Source organism: Eurosta solidaginis, chromosome 2 (genome assembly GCF_040869045.1).
Source record: "Eurosta solidaginis isolate ZX-2024a chromosome 2, ASM4086904v1, whole genome shotgun sequence".
Taxonomy (NCBI): domain Eukaryota; kingdom Metazoa; phylum Arthropoda; class Insecta; order Diptera; family Tephritidae; genus Eurosta; species Eurosta solidaginis.
This window is the reverse complement of record NC_090320.1, coordinates 186,479,535-186,502,498: the sequence shown is the minus strand read 5'-3', so window position 1 is coordinate 186,502,498 and position 22,964 is coordinate 186,479,535.

The window sequence follows — 22,964 nt, the reverse complement described above, 5'->3', positions numbered from 1 at the left end:
CGACTTTAGGTAATTCAAACGGAACCTGAGCTGAAAATAGTTTTAAGCTTAATTTAATTTAATTTAAACTGCGAACCAGCGGCGGAAAATGTCCAATTAAATCTTGCGTATCGCAAGGGGGCCGGCATGTTTAGGCCAACAGCCAAAACTCAAAACATAAAAGGTCGCCCTCGCACTTTTTCTTATATTGTTAACAGTGCTAGTCCAACTGTTTATGTTAACCATACAAATGAACATCGCTGGAATAAATAAACAGTTTGACTGGCAAGCGGTATTGACCTGTTATGTTCTTTTACTTCACTTGTTTTCACACATCAAGGAGAAAGGACGTATCCCGCCGCAGTTTCCAGCTTCAACCAAAAGGTAACCTAAAAATATATATATAATTAATTTTTGTGCACAATCTTTATTTCGAATAAAGATATTATATTTAAATTCAAATTCTAATACCAAACTTTTTCTTCTTTTCTACATTAAATCTTGACCGGCACCATCCCTGAGCTGTGGCCCGGCCAAGACAACTACCAAACCACGACCTCCAGCTTAGTGCACAAAAATGTATCTTCACTCATTTGAGTGGAGTACAGCAAATTTACAATCAATTTGTTTTTTATTTTATATTGAAAATAAAACAAAACTACCCAGTAGGAAAAGATAATCATACAATTTTTCTTGTAAGAATATACCAAAAAAGCAAGTTTCAAACTTCAGGAAGTAATGTTTGGCAATGTACAAATATATATGATATATATGACCGAAAAGGTGTACGAATTTCTCTAAAGCGTTGTCAAGAGAAGGTAATATATGCAATGCTTCACAATTTACGATCATCTTTTATATATGAATGAAGCCTTAAAAGGCAATAAAATAGACATTTTTTGAGTGTCGTTAAATATCAAGCTGCGATTTAAAAAAAAATCACGTATGTTAAGAAAACCTAAACATATCTTCAACGCGACTTTCGATGCCCGTTTGCTATAATCGTACACTTTGTGCGTGTGGCCGGAAGGACGGTAGAACTAACAATGATAACTTTCTCTTTGATGCTCATACTTTTTGTATATGGAATTTACCTATAATTACCCTAATATAGCTGGACCGAAGTAATATGTGTGTAATTTAAAACATTAATGAAATAAACTTGGAGCAAGGTAGACCCTTGCCGGAAAAACTTATTTAAAAGTGAAAATGTTCTGCTAAGTTCGAATTACTAAACTGTTGAATAAATAACTTCAATATTTAATAATCCAAAATGGCCTTTATTAAAGTACTTCACAATAAATAACTTTACTATTGCCCGACAGATAGCGTGTTTAAATGAAACTGAATTATTGCGCCTCGACTGTTGTTGCCTTTTATACTCTCTGAATTCCTCGTTCGCATCTTCTAGGCGCTTCCATTTCCAGAATCTAGTAGTTGGCCATCAGCTATCAAATTTCTCAGCTGTAACTATAATTGCGCGATTTTGTAGCTTCTCTCATTGCACAATTTCGGGAGTATCTCAGATATATGCATGTGACCGTGCGTTGCTTCTCAGCTGCATGTACGTACATATGTGTAGACATAATGATTGATTCGTTTATGTAGATACAAGTGACTGTCTGCTTTATTGTTGTTGTGACTTCATTTACTTAGCATCAGACTAGGGATGTGAGTATCACTTAGTGCCACTCATATTCGTCACACTGCCCTCCACCTAAGTCTGATCGTCCCTATCAGACAAATCACTCGATCTAAACGCTGCAAGCCTTTTCAAATGAACCACTTTCATTTTGGTTCGTGGTTTGCCAATGGTTTGTATGCGGTACACTACATCGTTGATCCGTTTTACAACTTTGTATGGGCCTTCCCAATTACACTGCAATTTCGGGGACAAACCTTTTTTCGTTGTGGGTTGTATAACAGCACCAAATCTCCTTCCTGAAACCCTTCCGAATTAATTGCTTTATCGTACCTCGCTTTCATCTTGTCACTCATAATCTTTGCTCGTTGCCTTACCAGATCGTGTATCACTCTCAGCTCTTCTTCCAAGACACCAGTGTATTTATTGACATTTCTCTCCGCATCGGCATCTATCCCATACTTCAAATCAACTGACAGTGTCATTGCAAAAATTAACTTTGCGGGAGTTTGGCCCGTTGTCTCATGTACTGCCGATCGGTAGGCCATCAAGAATAATGATATGTGTATATCCCAGTCCTTATGGTACTTGTCTACTACTTTCCTTAGATGCTCCTCCAATGTTCTATTGAAAAGTTCTACCATACTATCGGACTGAGGATGCAATGCAGTTGTCCGTGTTTTCCGAATGCCCAACTTCTTGCACTTTTCTTGGGACACAGCTGATTCAAAATTTCTGCCTTGGTCAGAATGTAACTCCATTGGTACCCCATACCTTGCAACCCAATCGTTTGTAACCACTTCTGCTACTGTTTCTGCTTCTTGGTTTGGGATTGGGTATACCTCTGGCCATTTACTGAAATAATCCATAACCACCAGTACGTTTTTGTTTCCGCGGTTGCTAGTAGGAAATGGACCTTTGACATCCATGGCGATCCTTTCAAATGGTGCACCTGAAATATGCTGCTTCATCTGGCCATGAATTCGTGTTTTGGGCCCTTTCGCTCTGTTGCAAACCTCGCAGTTGGCAATCCACTCGGTGACAGACTGACGGCAACCAACCCAATAGAATCTCTGCTTAACTTTCTCGAGCGTCTTCGTGATTCCAAGATGACCTCCACTTGGACCATTATGCAGCTCGCTGAGCACGTCAGGAATCCTCTTTCTGGGAACAACTATCAGTTTCTTCTTGCATCCTCACTCACTCACTCTCCCATAATCGATGAAGGCAACCGGATATCAATTCTAAACTGTTCCACTGTGCCCAATATGACTTCGCAATAGGACTCTCTGCTGACATCTCTTCTCTGTTTGGTCTTTCGTTTCGTTCGAGCCCTTGCATAACATGTGACAGATCTATATCTTCTAGCTGACACTTTCTTAGTTGTTCCTTGTCCCATTCATCCGTACATGTTATAGTCATTAGCCGGACATCTATAATGTCTTCTTTAGCCTCGGCCTTTGTACAGTGCTTGCATTCCAAACTACATGGTCTTCGTGACATTGCATCAGCATTTCCATGGGTACTACCTTTTCGATGCTCAATGGAAAAGTCATAGCTTTGTAGACGCTCGATCCACCGTGCCAATTGTCCATCCGGATTACGGAACTGAAGAAGCCATTTCAACGCTGCGTGATCTGTCCTGACACGGAATCGTTGGCCGTAGAGGTATTTGTGAAAATGTTTAATGCACTCTACCAATGCCAACAGCTCTCTTCGCGTAACGCAGTTGCTCCTCTCTGGTTTTCCAATCGAACGGCTGTAAAATGCAACTACCTTCTCCTGCCCATCGACCAGTTGTGATAAAACGCCTCCTATAGCATATCCACTCGCATCTGTATCAGGAATAAATGTTGCTCCTGGAATCGGATATGCTAACAATGGGGCAGTGCACAAACGCTCTTTCAATGTTTGGAAAGACACTTCTTGCCCCTTCTTCCATTCAAAAGCTTTATTTTTTCTTGTAAGCTCTTGGAGGCTGTGGGCTACGCTGGAAAAATTTGGAACAAATGGGCGGTAATATGTGTACAGCCCAAGGAAACTTCTTCATGTAGGTTCTGTGGTCTTGGGCAATCCTTTACAGCCCCTATCTTTTCGTTCGGAGTGCAGATGCCCTCTGTCGTTACCTTGTGACCCAAATAATTTACTTCCTTTTCTTCCTTTTTAAACAGCGCACACTTTTTGGGACTTAACTTCAGACCAGCGCCAGCTATTCTCTGGAAAACTTCCTCCAAGTTCTTAAGATATTCATCAAAGTTCTTGCCCAATACGATTATGTCGTCCAGGTACACCAAGCATGTTTTCCAATGTAGTCCTTTCAGTACCTGGTCCATGAGTCTCTCAAAAGTAGCTGATGCATTATAAAGTCCAAAATGCATGACTGTAAATTGCCAAACACCATCACCGACACTGAAGGCTGTTTTCTCTTTATCTTCCTCCTTAACTTCCACTTTCCAGTAGCCGCTTTTCAAGTCCAGCGTGAAAAACCATTTCGTACCAGATAGCGAGTCCAGAGTGTTGTCAATTCTTGGCAATGGGTAGCTATCCTTTTTCGTAACGTCAATCAACTTGCGATAGTCCACGCAAAACCTCATTTTCCCATCCTCCTTCTTCACAAGTACCACCGGTGAGCTCCATGGACTAGCTGATGGTTCAATGACGCCGCTGTCGCTCATTTCTTGAATGATTTGACTCACAACTTCTCGCTTCGCCAGTGGAACACTACGTGGAGCTTGACGGATCGGCCTCGCATCTCCAGTGTCAATTTGATGATTCACAACGTTGGTGCGGCCTGGTTTGGAATCATCCTGGTCAAATATGTTCGCGTACTTTAGGAGCAGTTGTTTTGCCTTACTCTGATAGTCTTCCTCTAGCCCCTGCGTCCATGCCGTGATGTTATTTGAAAGATCAGCATTACTAGATGAAACGTATTCCTGGAATTGTTCACAGTTAATAACTAATTCAGCCTCTTGGCATCTTCCCAAAATAACTCCTTTGGCCAATTTGAGTGGTGACTTGAACTCATTGAGTACTCTTACCGGAATACGTCCATTTTATTTTGTCATAGCCAGGGTTTTTCCTACAAGTATGTTCAGTGCTGATTTGTTTGCTGCTTCGACAACCCACAATTTGTTTGTCCCACAATCTCCATCAACCTTTGCCCAGATGACTGCTTCGGATTTTGGTGGTATTCGCTGACTCTCTTCCACCAGCACTCGTTTACTGCTGTAGCCTCTCTCGTAGCCAAAATTAAGTGGCACATCTATGTTCTTATATCGCATCGTCTTGCTTTTCATATCGATCTCGATGCTTAGGTCGATTAAGAAGTCCACTCCAATTATGATTTCATCAACAATCTCTGCCACTGTAAAATTGTGTACTACCGTAACGTTCCCAATTGCGACTTCACAAGCTACAGTGGCTGTACGCAATCTTGCTCCATGCAATGGTCTTATCTTCTTGTTGGCTAAATCTGCTCGAATGATGGAATGAGATGCACCCGTATCTACAGTCAGTAAACGTTCCTTTCCATCCACATGTCCTCCGATAGTAAGATTGTTTGACCTTCTTCCAATTTGCGAGTTAGAGATTATGGGGCATTCAATTGAGGGAGCCAGCTGTCGCCCCTTGCGGCTGACCCGCTTTAGTTTAACGATTGAGTGGACTTGGAGATTTGCTCATATCCTTCAGCTCTACGTTTACGGCCACCCACATTGTTGGAGCTATTGGGACCGCTGCTGCAATGTCGTGCAATATGACCTGCGTTGCCGCACTTGAAACATTTAATAACCGGCATTTTTCTGTTGTGATCCCTTCAGTGCTTCCAAAATTGTGTCTACCCACTCTGGCCTTTCTACTTCCACACGATGAGCCTTATATGCTGGTTTACTCCATAGGGAGGCAGTTTCCTGAGTCAATGCATGTGATACCGTTTCAGCAAATGTCAGCTTTGGGTTTGCGTATGTAGCTCGCTTCGTTTCCACGTCCCGTATGCCATTTATAAAGCTCTGAATCTTCACTCTTTCCGTGTATTCCACGGGTGCATCCGCATTTGCGAGATGAGCCAATCTTTCAACATCCGAGGCAAACTCCTGCAAAGTCTCATTCGCTCTTTGATGACGGTTTTGCAACTCAATTTGGAATACCTGTTTTCTATGCTCGCTTCCATAACGTCTCTCGACAGCGGCCATCAATGCTTCATAGTTGTTCCGCTCTCCTTCGGGAATCGTCTGTAGGATTTCGGCTGCTGGCCTTTTCAATGCCACAAACAGAGCTGCAACTTCATCTTCAGCATTCCAGTTGTTCGCTGTCGACGTCTTCTCAAATTGGAGCTTAAATACTTGGAAAGGAACAGAACAATCAAACGTTGGGGATTTTACCTTTAGAGTAGACGTTGACGTTATTGGACGGTTCAATTGCAACTCCTGAATACGATCTTTTAAAGCATCTATCTCGGCTTCCATTTTATCTTGTCGGCCACCGAACCCTTCCTGAGACTGCGTTAGTTTCTCTTCCATACGCGATTCTAGTTGTACAGAGATCTGCGATGATACCTGTGCTGAAATTTGTGTTGACATTTCTAATAAGTGCCTCTTGTGCTTCAATTTTAGATGTTATTTCTGACGACATTTCTGAGATACGTGTCTCCTGTGATTCAATCTTCGCTGTTATACGGTTATTCTGCGATTCTAGTTGTTTTTCCATCTTGGATGTTATGCGGTCCTCCTGGGATTCCATATATGTCTTCTGTTCTTCCAGTTGTGATGACATGTTGGTAGATATTTGTGATGACATTTCGGACATTTGTGCCTATATTGCAGCCAATATCATGTTCGAGTCTGTGTTCGCCATTGCCTGCGGTGTTTCATTTTTCTCCTCCAATTTTGTTGTCTCATCTCCAACAAGATGAAAGACATACTCTTCTACGTCAATTCCTTCTGCTTCCATTGCCTCTCGTAGTCGTGCCTGAAGTTCGAGTTTAATGTCGGTTGTATTCAATCCACGGCTCTCCAACTCCTTCTTCAGTTGCTGGATCTTCAACTCACTGAACTTTACCATGTCTTTGTTGTTCTCTGGAATTTATTCAAAAATTTCTGTTCTGACACCAATTGTAACGTATTTACTGCAAATCCTCTTATTTGCAACCTTCTGCTAAGTTGAATCACTAAACTGTTGAATAAATATCTCCAATATTTAATAATGTAAAATGGCCTTTATTAAATTACTTCACAGTAAATAACTCTATAATGCAAAATGGCCTTTATTAAAGTACTTCACAATAAATAAGAGCTCGGAAATTCTTCTTGATATAACTTTTTAAAAGGCCGAAAATAAAAACAAAAACAACATCAACCACAATAAATAACTTTACTATTGCTCGACAGATAGCGTGCTTAATCGAAACTGAATTATTTCGCCTCGACTGTTGTTCGCTTTTATACTCTCTGATTTCCTCGTTCGCATCTTCTAGGCGCTTCCATTTCCAGAATCTACTAGTTGGCCATCAGCTATCAAATTTCTCAGCTGTAACTACAATTGCGCGATTTTATAGCTTCCCTCATACTTTCGGGAGTATCTCAGATATATGCATATGACCGTGCGTTGCTTCTCAGCTGCATGTACGTACATATGTGTAGACATAATGATTGATTCGGTTATGTAGATACAAGTGACTGTCTGCTTTATTGTTGTTGTGACTTCATTTACTTAGCATCAGGCTAGGGATGTGAGTATCACTTAGTGTCACTCATATTCATCACAATATTGTAATGATAATTAAAGTGTAATGTGCTCAAAATTTAGAGCACTACGCCTAACTATAATAGCCACCTTATGTTCAATTCAAAAAGAGAACAGAATCCAAAACTAAAAAAAAATTTCCTTAAAGTCTGAGTTTCTTTTCTGACTGTCTTCCCAGAAAGAAAGTAATTGCAGAAGGTCGTGAGTTCGTAGAGCTTGAGCTATTAGCCAATAGGAATATCATTCTATTTCACCAAAATATTCGGCGAAAGACCAAATGTTTCAAGGTTGGTGCACATTTCTGTAAAAATGCAGAGATTTTGGAGCCGGCGATGTAGCGTTTAAGGAACATGCTAATGAAACATAGTTGTTTATCAAGAAGACAATGCCAACTGTAAGCAGATCATTGTAACTTAATAAAATAATTTGTTGGGGGATTACAAGTAACTAGCATTGGTCAAATATTTAACCAAAATATGATATTGAAGGAGTAATGCCACCCACATAATACCAATGCATCCTTTTGATTTGATTCTTTTATTTTAATGATTTTTACCGAAAAAACGGATACAAGGAGTCATTTTTGAAGTTTTTTTATTACACTGTGAAATCAATATATCCAATATATTCTTGTTCCAAGGATGTCAAAGATGCAAAATTCAAATATGTGAGCTGCAGATGACTTACATCGAATAGTGGAATCTGTCACTAATCGAATGCAAACAGTTAGCCGATTAGTGATAATTTACGTAGCAGAATTTAACTTAATAAAATAACGTAAGCAAAGTCTAATTTTTGCACATTTTTGCACGATTTCTGCTAAAGCCACTATGACTCGAGCTTCATAGTGTACCAACATTCCTAGTTCAGATGGAAGTATGCGCTGGCGAAATTTCAGCTTTTATAAAATTACGAAAATGTGGCAGTCACGGGCTCTTGCACTATCTATAATAACCTTAAAATAAATTTTTGAAGTTTTTTCATAAAAGTTCACTTATTTTAAGTTAAAGATATTCTGAAAAGAAAGCATTTGCTTATTTTCTGTTCACACGACCCAGATTTGCTCAAGTTGCAGTTTGCCTGTGTGCAGGTGCAAACGAATACACCATGGCGTATGAGTGATATGAAATAAGCATACACTTAATATGTGTTTTTGTAAATTTAGACATTTTCACACTCTCTATTAAACACTTATAATCTTTATACCGAAAGCAATTTGCATGATCACGAAAGTTTTCCTTCGTTAGTTTAAGTACCTGCGTTGGTTTGGAATGACTTGACAACGTTATTTTAATGTGCAACAGCAGTAATTTCACTAATGCATTTGCTAATGCGATTTCATTTAATCTCATTCACATGAGAAATAGCAGCGCAATTTAATGTCATGATGAAAAATTAAGAAAAGTGATTATCAAATATCTCACAAAGTTTGGAAAATGTAAGATGGAAACATGTGCTCAATTTTAAGATTGTTGTGGAATGAAAAACTTATTTGATGCCTCTGTATTTTACCTGTATGATTACGGATGAGTTCTGTAATTCAGTCTTATCTCATCTCAGTAAATGAAAGACACAGAAAAACTTACCACATCAACAAAATTCTGTATAGAAAATCCTCAAGAGTCTCAGTAGCGCCACCTTGATTTCGATTTTTTTTAAATATTTGATTGTTTTTTAATTCATTTAAAATTCCAGTTTAAATTTTATAAATTAAAAAAATTGATTTTAAACATTAAAGTTTTTTTGGCAAATAATTTTCATACTTTTTCCGAAATTTTCATGTTTGTGATCTGCCCGGGCCTAACTCACAAATTAGTGACAAAAGTGATTTTCACCCCAAACAGTCTCTAATAACGACCAGAGACGGCTTACTAAATTCAGCTGTTATACTTTCAATTAATGTTATTCTTACGCTATCGTCGAAGGCATGAATTAAATATCATGTAAGAATCTGGCCACTCAGGTTCGTTTGAAAATAAGTTTGCAAATTTGACCTATAAGGATATAAGTAGTGTTGCCAACTCATTCGAAACGATTACATCTTAAACCGAACCACCAAAAATTTTGAGGCTTTTTTTATTTATATTTTTTTATAATTCAGTCACCTAAAATATATATCAAATTATATATATGGGCTGTTCTATAGAAGTTGTAAATTTTACCAATCTGAAATTTAAAAATTTTTAGGACCACTCGCAGAACGGCAAGTTAACTTTTTAACTCATAGCTAGCCTGACATGAGGGGTTAAACTCACACATTTTTCACGCATTTTTTAAATTAACTCTGAGCTAAAAAAAAATAACTTGCCCTTCTGCAAGTGGTGTTTATTATTTTTAAATTATAATTTATCATGTACCAAAACACAGTCCTCGAACCATTGCACTACAATTCTACTCGTTCATCAAAACACATGAATTTTGTACAGATTTCACGAAAAGCAATCAATAGCCTATATATATCTTTTCTCTCCTTAATGCATTTCGGTACTGAGTTGCATTAAACTAGTCCCGGAGAGTGAATCTTTGCTTGCATTTCTCTACAAAATGCTCCAATACGAGAAATCCTGGAAAAACAAGTAAGTCCAGTACCAGAAATTCCAAATTTCCATAATTTTTCCAGAACTGGAGGACTACAGCCTCAGCCTTATTTCTCATCCATCATGGAATAAATTTCTATAAATTAAAAAAAATTAAGAAAGACTGGAACCTTTAAAATGCCTAAGCAAAATATAAAAAAATTCACTTAAAAATAGGATATTTATAGTCCTATAAACTCGAAAAGTTAAGAAAAGCACTTGATGTGGTTTTGATATTTTTACTAGATTTGTTCTCTGAAATCGGATTAGTTCTTTATTTACAAAAGTTTGGGAATGGAATATACAAATGACAATCTTCGGTCGCCTTGGTGTGATGGTTTTTTAAATTACAAGAAAATATTTTTAAACGGGGTCACCCCTCGGCAATGTTTTTCAAGCACTCCGAGTATGTTTCTGCCATGAAAAGCTCTCAGCGAAAACTCATCTGCCTTGTAGATGCCGTTCGGAGTTGGCATAAACAAGTACATAGGTCCGTCCCGCCAATTCGTAGGAAAAATCAAAAAAGGAGCATGACGCAAATTGGAAGAGAAGCTCGCCCTAAACTCTCTTCGGAGGTTATCCCGCCTTACATTTATTTTATTTGAATTCTTCGAAATCGACTGTGTGAACAAGGCTTATATGTTATGACATAGAGCCACGGAAAACCATGATGCAGTAAGCCAGACAGATCAAGTCAATATTGCAAAGCTCTTCACACTCACGTCCTTCAGCCTCACGAATGCTACTTTTTGAAATCCAGAAATGGTTTCTAGGACAAATATAAATTGGTCTCAAGGTAGTCCCGGAAAGAACACAAAAAAAATTTAAAAAAGTTCCGAAATTATCTCCAGATAGTCCCAAAAACTATCTCAAAATGTTTTGAAAACAGTCCCGAAATAATCCGCTGACCAATCCCAAAATGAATTCACATTGGTTCAGTTATGAACCCGTAGCTTGTAACGGCATAGCTTAATCGAGATATATTAAAATTAACAGGTTTAAAAAACAATCTTTAGTATATGTCCGAGATATCTTATTGAAATTTCCCATAGCTGTTTTAAATGAGCGAAATCGGGTGATGAAAAATGCAGTATCTTTGAGAAAACACACTTTATACCATGTTTATTTTACTTCTTAAGTGAATTGCGTGAATGCGAGTTCGCCTGGATTGCTACATAAATATACAAACAATTCAAATCACTGGAAACTGTCGGCAAGGACAAAGTGGGGTCACCAGGTGAAGTATATACAAAAACGTAGAGATGTACACTATCTGAAATGGTGCGGGTGTATTTTCAACCGCCACGGAGGGATAAATGTTTACCCGATAAAGAAAAACAAGAGAAACTGTTTTTTTCAGGATAACAGCGCCACCGAACGCCAATAAAAATGGAGATAATAAGGACCCTGGCGAATTTACATTTTCCTAAGCACTGAATTTAAATAAAAAAATCAATTTGGCCACTTAACCTGTGACGAGCAGTATAATTCAATGGTTACGGCAAAACTAAACTGACCTCAACTTTAACTGTAGTTGAAACTTTCACTGAAAAACTTGTCAGAATACGGGGAGGTGCTATCCATATATACAGTATGTATGTATGTCAGAAAGTTGATTACGTTACTGCATTTTGCGGCACTTAAATGATAAAATGATGGGTTCGACTACTTGTGCCGCAATGATTAAAAGTTTTACATACCCGTTTTGGAATTGGCCGTAATACTTTCAAATGTGTTTTCATTCCTAAAAAACGTACGACTTTCTAGCTACTTTGTTGAATTGTCGTTGGAATTCGTATGTAAAACACATGCCATCTTAATTTTTTATACAAATTGATCAGATGATTCATCAAAAGCTTTTGACAGTTGAATTCATTATGAAATACTAATGTTACCAAGTTATTATTCACCAAATGTGTCAAGGGATAAATGGGCCCCGTGGCAGTCAGCCAAGTACCAGAAGATGTTAAGCGCTAACCGGGTTCTTAAATTGTAAATGGCGACCCAAAATTATGAATAAATATTCTTCTAAATTTTAAAAGAGAAAAACTGCAACAATCGGTTTATATTTATGGTATATTAAGCATAACATTGTTTAAGCGAAATTTTTACGTAAATAAGGTATGAAAACAATTTTGGTGTTCTTGGTGTAGGATTGACAAAAACATTCCTCGAAAGTTTTCGTTAGCGCTGAACAAATTAAACATATAATATATCGTCAACTATGTATATATGCAAGTAATAGTTTGTCACGGCCTTACTTAGGGAAGCCGTTCACCGAGGAATTTAAAATAGGGATATCTGCAATTAAATCCAGTCAGAACCCATCGATAGTCACCTAATAGTTTATGTGAAAACCGTACTAAAAGTAGCAGCATATCTTACTCCTGAAAAATGCAAAAAACAACACTTTTTCGAGGAAAACATTGGTGAAATTTTTTAGATAGCTTAATGAGTGAACAAAGAGGAATTTAGAGCAGGAAAATTGACGGTTTACTTTACCTCGTTATTCAACCATGGGTAAGGCAGTGCAATGGAAAAAATTTTAATTTTTTTTATCATACTTTTCAACATGGTGTAAGAATTTAAAGGTAAATTCATTTGGAAATATTTGATGGAAACAGACATTTTTGAAGTCTAATTGTTTGTATACATTACGAATAACCTTGCCATATGGGTTAAATTGAAAAATGGTAACTTCAACAAATTTTTGTGGGAGTGATACTTTTTTGTTGCTCAGACTTGTAACAAAAGCAATTATCAGCATTGCTTTCGAAAATTACATAGCACTGCCACCAAGCTAAATGCCACTCATACTCATATAAATTGCGGATTGAACCAAGAAGACCACCATAGAACCAGAGATGCTTAATAAATCTATTTCGTTTTGTTAAAGCGAGAAAATAAATTATCAAAACAATTTCGTTTCATTTAAGAACCAATTTAACGAATCGAAATTCAATCGTTAACGTTGAAAACAAAATAAATATCAGGGGACTGCCTCCCCACTTTTGTTTGGTTTTTTTTGTCTCGAAATTCCTCCGCCAAAAAAGACACCATTATTTCCTAGGTCGATGACTGATAGCAAAATCAGGTTCTGGTAATAGGCGAAAAAGCCCTCTGCGACCTTATTTTGTCATGGTTGTTGCAAATGTATGAAATATTTTATACCCACGGCGATGGCATTACGCTGCCAACTGACCGGAACAAAAAATATTGTGTATGACGTCCGACAATTGAACCTACAGTTTTGATCCGTAACAAAATCTTTATGTCCCTTGAACATCTAATTTAAGAGATATAAAGAAGAAAGTAAATGCTGAAAAATCAATTTCTCTGCAGTTTCAGAAAGCTTGAACAAGAATTCAGACGTTTGAGCTAGAAGAGCACAAAAAGGCCCTCAAACTCATTCACAAGCAGTCGGAAAAGTCATATACCCATAAGTGTCCCCCGAACCTCAATATCAGAAACCTACAATAGAGGAAAGAATAATTCCCACTAGGGCACAACTTCGATCTGGATACTGTAAAAAGATAAATTCTTACTTATCTAGTACACGTCCCCAACCATCTTTTCAGTTACAATGTGGAACCAACGTCCCCAAAACCCATGTATTTTTGACCCAGCCCTGTTGAAACTGCAAGTTTCCTTCGACTCCCGTTAGACGATATCGATGATAATTTGTGATTGTTTGCACCCATTTGATTGAGCGGATTCTTCCAACGAAAACGCAGCGGCTGCGCTGGCTAGGCCATGTTATGCCAATGAAAGATGATGCTCCGGCCAAGAAAGTGTTTCTATTGGAACCCGCCTATTGAAGCAGAGGTAGAGGGCGGCCCCCACTCCGTTGGAAGGACCAGGTGGAAAACGATTTAAACTCCCTTGGTGTGACCAATTGGCGCCGGTTGGAGGAGCGAAGGAGAGACTGGCGCCCCTTTTTGGACGGCCATAACCGTTTAGACGGTTAAGCGCCAATTAAGTAAGTAAGTAAGTAAGTAAGTAAGTAAGTAAGTAAGTAAGAATTCTTCCAACGAGAAGAATGTCAATAAATATGATATAGTAAATTACAGGGTTAAAACATACGTAACTGAACCGAACTGGGCGAGAGTTTGGCAGGAAGCCTAGATGATCCCATGCCCTTGGGGAAAAACGAAGCTAAAGAAATCATCTACCGCATAAGCAGAGAATATTTGTTCATACCATTAAACGATTTTTGCAAAATTTTGTATTTGTACCCGTTGAAAACGCAGCTAATTTCTTATAATACTTCTTATAAAAGTTGCTTATATATTTTGTTCTACCACGAACGCAAATTTACCTACCAATATCAGCATTTTGTGGTGGTAGCAAATCGCCTCACGACAATGGTGGCGACCGAAAATCAAAATCTGCGCGAATTTCTCCGACGTGGTCACTAATTGACTAAAAATGTGGGTTGTGATTGCCATATCATCTTGAGATAGTGTAAGACATCCCTACGACTCTTGGCGAAAAAGGATCTTTAAGCTGGAGTCAATGCAATTCCATATATTTCTATCTAGGAAATTACTACCATGCTATTTGGAACATATTTATCTGGACTTTGCAAATGCAATAAAAATTGTTTGGAAAATAGTCAAGGTGCTGTAGTTACCTTCAAAATAAAAACTTAAATAAACATACTTCCTATATATGTATATTAAAATATTTACTACGCATATATTTTTAAAGTTACTTACAAATTGCAATATTATGGAAATGTTTTTACAATGACCTTAAGAATTTTCAAAAATGAGTGGCTGTGTTATTCTGAATTATTATAAACCCTGCGTCCATTTGCCCAGAGCCCTTTAAAGTGCCTCTGCATAAATCACCTGCTTTGTGAATGACAACATTTAATTTATTTACAGTTACACACGCCTGCATCGTATATGCTGTTATATAACTACGTACTTATGGACATGCAAAAACAACAACTTTCGCTATGTTAATGTAAGTGTGGCATCTTGAATGCGAACGCTTCTGGTTTCATTAAACTGGGCTTAAAATCTGTATTACATAAATAAATTTATCACACATTCACTGTATTTTCTTGCATTCTTTGGCTACCTAGCGCTGAACTGCCATATTTCACCTCTCAGCATAAATTTTATTTAATTTCTCAAAATGAATAATGACGGTCCAAAGAAGACATATGAAAGGCACGACATTGTATGAATTTTTGAAGTTGAACGAGTTGCTATTATACCAAGAAAAAATTCATGGATACATACCTACGTTTTCTTAAAAAATGTTGAAATATTTTCCTCCCTCTTTGTAAAATATAATAAAAATTTTTATAACCACCTAAAGTAGCGACTCTACGTCAGATTCATTTGAAAATTTGCACAATGGTATTTGCTAGTTTTCTATTTCCCCAATCATGCGGTTATAAACAAAAAAAAAAAAAAAAGATACCAAATGTACTTGCCATCTTTAACCCATCATGGAAGTAGGGATCTGGATACTCCCTAAACGACCGAGCCGACTCAATTAACCGATTTCACACTTCTGATACTAAAATGGTTAAGGTATCAGTTCGAGACCCGAGAAATAGAGAACTCGACTTCTCGCGAGATTCTCGAATCTCGAAATTCTCGTAATACTCGCGAGCTTCTAGACTTTCAATTCCGTCGCTGCATTGGCAGTATTCTGTATATTTCGGTGTTTTTATACTCAGCTGAGCAGAGCTCACAGAGTATATTAATTTTGTTTGCATAACGGTACCCCGTAACGGCATAGATATAGACTTATATATATCAAAACGATCTGGGCGAAAAAAAAAATTCATTTAGCCATGTCCGTCCGTCTGTCCGTAAACACGGAGTAAATTTTGAGGTATCTTAATGAAATTTGGTATGCAAGTTCCTGGGCACTCATCACAGATCGCTATTTAAAATGAACGAAATCGGACTATAACCACGCCCACTTTTTCGATATCGAAAATTTCGAAAAACCGAAAAAGTGTAATAATTCATTACCAAAGACGGATAAAACGATGAAACTTGGTATATGGGTTGACCTTATGACATTTTGGACAATGGGCGTGGCAACGCCCACTTCTAAAAGAAAGTAATTTAAAAGTTTTGCAAGCTGTAATTTGGTAGTCGTTGAAGATATAATGATGAAGTTTGGTAGGAACGTTACTCCTATTACTATATATGTTCTAAATAAGGATTAGCAAAATCGGATGACGAACACGCCCACTCTTTAAAAAACAAATTTTTTAAAGTCAAATTTTAACAAAAAATTTAATATCTTTACAGTATATAAGTAGATTATGTCACCATTCAACTCCAATAATGATATGGTGCAACAAAATACAAAAATAAAAGAAAATTCCAAAATGGTCCTGACTCCGCCCTTTTTCATTTAATTTCTCTAGAATACTTCTAATGCCATAATTCGAACAAAAATTTACCAAGCCTTTTGAAATTTGGTAAGGGCATAGCTCCTATGCCGGTAAATGTTTTCTGTGAAAATGGGCGAAATCGATGGAAGCCACCGCCAGTTTTTATACAAATTCGGCCATCTGTCCTTGCTCTTGGCCGTTAACACGATAACTTGAGCAAAAATTGATATATCTTTACTAAACTTAGTTCACGTACTTATCTGAACTCACTTTATCTTGGTGTTCAAAATGGGTGAAACCGACTTTGAAAATTTCGAAAAATGCCACAATTCTATACCAAATACGAAAAAAGGGATGAAACAAGGTGATTCGATTGGTTTTTTGACGCAAAATATAACTTTGGAAAAAACTTTGTAAAATGGGTGTGACACCTACCATATTAAGTAGAAGAAAATGAAAAAGTTCTGCAGGGCGAAATCAAAAGCCCTTGGAATCATGGCAGGATTAATGTTCGTGGTATTACATATATAAATAAATTAGCGGTACCCGACGGATGATGTTAGAAAAGGCGTCGACCTATAGAACTAAGGCCCACTCCCTTTTATTCATTTATTTATTTACTTATTTATTTATTTATTTATTTATTTAAAGTCAACTAACAAGAGTTGTCGACTAACAAAATACAAAGGAAAGTAACATAAAAAATAGCATAAAAACATATACAAGTATAGAATTAAAAATGGAATTAATTAAAAATTTACAATTTTGTTTGACGTTGAACAAGAACTAAAATTAAACTATCGTTACATATTAAACAAGTAAACTTTAAGATATCAGTTGAGCCTGAAAAGTATAGCATTGCGTAAGGCAACAAACGAACATTCGATACTAATGCAATTATACAAGTCGTTAGAGTACGAACACCAAACACGTACAGGATCATTTTTACCAAAATTTATACGACACAGGGGTAAATGGAAGGGCCCGTAGTATCTGGACTACCTAGCAGGAACTGTAAAATTCAATCGGCTTAGCAGCTCAGAGGAGTCAACCTCACCTAGAATTAGCTTATGCAGGAACATTACCCCGAGTAATATTTTACGATTTTCCAGAGTTGGCAAATCAATGAGAAGAAGTCTACTGCTATAAGATGGAAGATGAAGATTTGAGTCCTAGTTAAAGGCCCTTGGAGCAAAAACTAAAAATTGTTTCTGCACAGACTCAATACGCTTTATATGAGTAATATATAATGGACCCCAAACACACGAGCAATACTCAAGTATTGGGCAGAACAGCGAAGTGTAGAGAACTTTGCTCAGATACGTATCGTTAAACTCCTTAGGCCAGCGTTAACAAAACCAAGAGTACCCATTGCTTTATTAGTAATAGCTGAAATATGTGAATTGAAGCTCAGTTTCGAGTCGAACAGAACACCTAAATCGTTAATCGAAGATATACGCTCCATAAGAGTGCCATAAAGTGCATAAGACGACAGGACAGGTTTCACGCGATGAAATGTCGTGAACTTACATTTAGAACAGCTTAGAACTAACGTATTTATTGTACACCAACGTTGAAATGAGTCCAATTTAACCTGAAGTAGATTTGAGCGAGTTAAATCCGAAGGCAAGCATGTATAGCAAATTTTTACATCATCGGCATACAGTAGAGCTCGTGAATAACTCAAAATCTGTTGCAGATCATTAATAAAAAGAGTAAAAAGCAATGGGCCTAAATGACTGCCTTGAGGTACATCAGAGCTAACATTAATTGATTTTGAAATAGTATTTTTATAAAGCACCTTTTTGGTTGTATTAGAAAGATAGCTTGAGAGCCATAAAGTCAGATTCTTCAGAAAGCCCAGTAAATCAAGCTTCAAAATCAGAAGTTCGTGATTCACTGAATCAAAAGCTTTACTAAAATCCGCATAAATCACATCTGTTTGCTTGCTAGCCAAAAAAACCATCCCGAACTAAAGAGGTAAACTCAAGTAGGTTTGTGGTGGTTGATCTAATCTCACAAACCCATGCTGAAAGGGTGTAATATGGAAGTACACGAACGTTGAAGCAAACAGGAAATTATGTGTTCAAAGGTTCTAGGAATAGCTGAAAGCTTAGCAGTTCCCCTATAATTCTCAATATTAGATCTACTACCCTTTTTGTGCAGAGGTCTGATAAATGACTGTTTCCAAATTGATGAAAATGACGCCGATTGCAAAGATAAATTGAACAATTTTACGATCGGTTCTGTTAAGTTCACGCCACAGAACTTAAGCACACAGCCAGGAATACCATCGGGCTCTGGAGAAAAAATCGGTTTCAGAGCTAAAAAAAAACTCTGAAGTACAGTGGCACTATCAGGGACTGGATTGAGAATACAGTTAGAACTAACTATTTCGAACGGATAACTACCGGTTTGGGTACAGGTTGACGAATAGGTCGATTTGAAAAAGGCTGCGAATAAGTCGGCAATATCATGGTCAAAGCTAGCATTCTTGCCACCCAAAGACAAAGATGATGGAAATCCCGAAGATTTTCGTTTTGAATTAACAAACCCGTAAATTCTTTTAAGACTGTTAGGATTGTTAAAATACTCATTAACACCTTTCATTTGATACCCATATCGTACAAACAAATTCTAGAGTCACCTCTGGTCCACCTTTATGGCGATATCTCGAAAAGGCGTCCACCTATAGAACTAAGGCCTACGCCTTTTTAAAATACTTATTAACACCTTTCATTTGATACCCATATCGTACAAACACATTCTAGAGTCACCCCTAGTCCACCTTTATGGTGATATCCCGAAATGGCGGCCACCTATAGAACTATGGCCCGTTATTATGGGCGTGGTTATAGTCCGATTTCGCTCATTTTAAATAGCGATCTGAGATGAGGGCCCAGGAACTTACATACCAAATTTCATCAAGATACCTCAAAACGTACTCAAGTTATCGTGTTTACGGGTGGACGGACATATATATATATATATATATCTATCTCGATTAGTATATGCCTTTGCAGGGTACCGTTATGCTAACAAAATTAATATAATATATAAGTGTCTGTGCTGGCGACGTAATTGGTTTGACAGTCGCAATGAATACGTAGTGACTACGTGAACGCGAAAACGCAAGCGCCTATAAAATACGAACTTTTAGGAGAAAGTGAAATGAGTGACTGCGACGCAAAGAATTACGTTTGTGTACATAATACAGGCCTTAGTAAAAGTTTCAATACTGGCCGTGGCACCGCCCACATTTAGGAGGAAAAAATGTTAAATGTTTTCTACCTCATAATTCAGAAGCCGTCAGTAGCACTGTGCAATTTCGCTGAATTATGGTTTTCGGTATTATATTTAGAAAATCTGTTAATGCCCACGCTGACTTTTCTCGAAAAAATTGCTTTAAGTTTTATCTATCACAAAATTGGCAATACATTTATGGCACTAACTACCTGTACACCTGTTTGCGCAAAATACTAATATTTAAAAAAAAAATTGTAAATTCACTTCACGAAACTATTGGCATTTCTTTTAAATCCTTCAATGGGGTAAACAGCGCACCCCCTACGAAAAATGAAATAATTTCAGCAATCAAGTCCTTAAAAAAGGGCAAGGCCCCAGGAACTGATGACATATATGCTGAATACCTCATAGCAGATCCAGATACCGCAGCTGAAACCTTACTTCCAATCTTCCGTCAGGTATGGGAAGAAGAATCCTACCCTCGTCAGTGGAATGAAGGCATACTTGTAAAAGTCGCAAAAAAGGGAGATACCTCTCATTGTAACAACTACAGAGGTATCACCTTACACTCGATTCCTAGCAAAGTGTTCTCCACGATCTTACTGTCCCGAATTCAAGAGGCGGTGTATGGAACTCTAAGAGAAAATCAGTTTGGCTTTAGACAAAACCGATCCTGTGTTGATCTAATAAATACCGTCCGAATCATTGTTGAACAATGCTGTGAATACAGAACATCAGCATATTTACTTTTTATCGACTTTAAAAAGGCTTTTGATAGTCTCGACAGGAAATATATTTGGGAAATACTACGAAAACGAGGGATGCCCAATAAAATAATCAACATTATAAAGGCAATGTATGCTGAATTTAAGTGCCGGGTCAGTCACGATGGGCGCCTCTCAGAACCCTTCGAAATTAAAAGCGGGGTGCGACAGGGATGCATACTCTCGCCGCTCTTGTTTATCTTGGCATTAGACGAGATTATGAGGAACGCAGAAAATGGTGGACACGGTGTACAGTGGACGCCTTTCACTCAGCTAGGGGATTTAGAATATGCAGACGATCTCTGTCTGCTAAGCCACAGAAGTACTGACCTTCAACACAATTTAGAAGCTGTCAACACGCATGCAAAGGAGGCCGGAATAAGCATCAATACAGCGAAAACCAAAGTCATAAGATGCGGCTATAGTATTTCATCAAGGCCATTGACGCTTACGGTTGACGAAAATGAAATCGAAGGTGTAGAGTCCGTTGTTTATCTTGGTAGTATTGTCTCAAATAAGAGCGGTGCAGATGAGGACGTTTAGTCTCGCATAAACAAAGCAGGAATGGTTTTTGGGCAACTGGCAAACGTGTGGAGGTCCAGCCAAATATCTTTAAAAACGAAGCTTTGACTGTTTAATTCGAATGTTAAATCAGTACTGTTTTATGCTTGCGAGACGTGGAAAAGCTCAACTTCAATTCAGAAACGTCTACAAGTTTTTATTAATAAATGTCTGCGCCGAATCCTGAAAATTCGATGGCCGGAAAGAATTTCAAATGACGACTTATGGTCTAGAACAAATCAACCTAAGGCTACCACAGAAATAACCAAGCGTAAATGGTCGTGGATTGGTCACACTCTCAGAAGACCTCCAGTAAATATAGCCAGACAAGCATTGCGATGGAATCCACAAGGAAGCCGACGACCTGGTGCACCTGCGAAAACTTGGCGCAGAACTGTGGATAAAGAACTCGAAGACGCAGGATATACGTGGAATGATATCACAAGAACTGCACCTAACAGAATAAGATTTAAGTCGGTGGTCGAGGCCCTATGCTCCAATAGGAGTTGAGGAGGATGATGATGATGATGATGATATATATGAGAGAAAACGCTGGACATAAAAAGGGGCAAAAAGCCATGAAATATCGAAGCGGTTCGTTTCAGTGGTTTGAACCACTTTGGAAAAACTTGAACGGGTTCATGAAGCGGTTCCGTGCAAGAGTTCAATCCATTCATATCAATCTTTCGAAAAATTAAGAATGGGATACCGAATGACGAATGTTGCATTCAAATTAATCGCTGTTACGAAAGAACCTTGGGATTGAGTTCTTAAGTACATGCATCATCTGTATGAAGTCACATATTCAGAGGTATTATTACTTCTGCTTCAGACGCTGATTATCAATCAACTGTTCGAGCGTTTCGTCGAGGAATTCGTAAAACTTACGACGTACGCAGAATGCGGTAGATAAGTGGAAAACATTCACGAAGAATTACCTCTTTGATTGATTAGGTAGGGCGGTTCGGGACTACCTGGACATCAGGTTGACCGCCAGTGCGAAGAAAACGCATCTTAAATTGTTAACTGTAAAGTCAGGAATTGGCCTAAGCTAAGAGGGGTGATCCTGCAGGAGATATAAAAACAAAAATAAATTAATCTAAGGAGCGACTGCCGAGGGGCGATGCCGCTTAGAAAAAATTTCTTCTAATTTAATAACTTTGTTTGTAAAATTCTCATGCTGCTTTGCCCGGGGCGTGAACCCAGGATCTTGGATGCGGTAGGCGGAACACGCTACCATGACACCACGGCGGTCGCCAGTAAAAACCTTGTTCACATTTGGTGAAAAGCCACGCAAAAAAAGCCCGCCTTAAGAAATTAGAGAGGTACGCAGGCTAGCAATGCTTTCCTTGAAAAAAACCCGTTGGCTGCAAAGTATGTCATTTTGCATATGACGTCTGCAGATCAGGTGGTGAAAAGTATAGCATTAACAAATGCAGTGAGACTCAATGCCTCTTGGTAATTTTGACCGCAGCCAATTCTACGGATACCGTACCTGGGCTTCGACGGGAATCTTAGACCCACAATGGGGGTGTAAGATTAGCGCCAGACGGACGATGCGATAGACGTATACAAGTTTGGTTCCAAAGTAATGGAAGTGATAAGGTCTACGGTATTCCGTGCTGATCTGAAAATGAAACAGATTCCAATGTCTTCAGGCGAGAGTAGCAGTAATGAATAAAGTAGTAGAAGCACCCGAGGAAAACAGTTTAAATATCAGCCGCGTCAAATTTTGAATTAACATACAAATTTATTGCGACCGGCCATATGGGATTAGCTGAAATTAAAAGCTAGTACCATAGAGTTTCACGTGATCTACCAAGCAGAAAAGATGTCCAACCGAAGGCGGTGCTGCAAAGCGTTGCAGATTATGTGTAGGTCTTATGGCCTTAAACCAACCAAGCTGCTCTTCTCAGTAAAAAAAGTTGGACTAGACTTATGATGGGTATTTTACTGACGTCACATGCTTTTAAGTTAGGAGCAGTCAGCGATATTAGACGCAGGTACAGGTTTACGCCGATCACTTTTTTCGGCGGCGGCGGCGTAGGCTTCGTTATATACCGGCGACGGCGGCGTGGGCGGCGCGC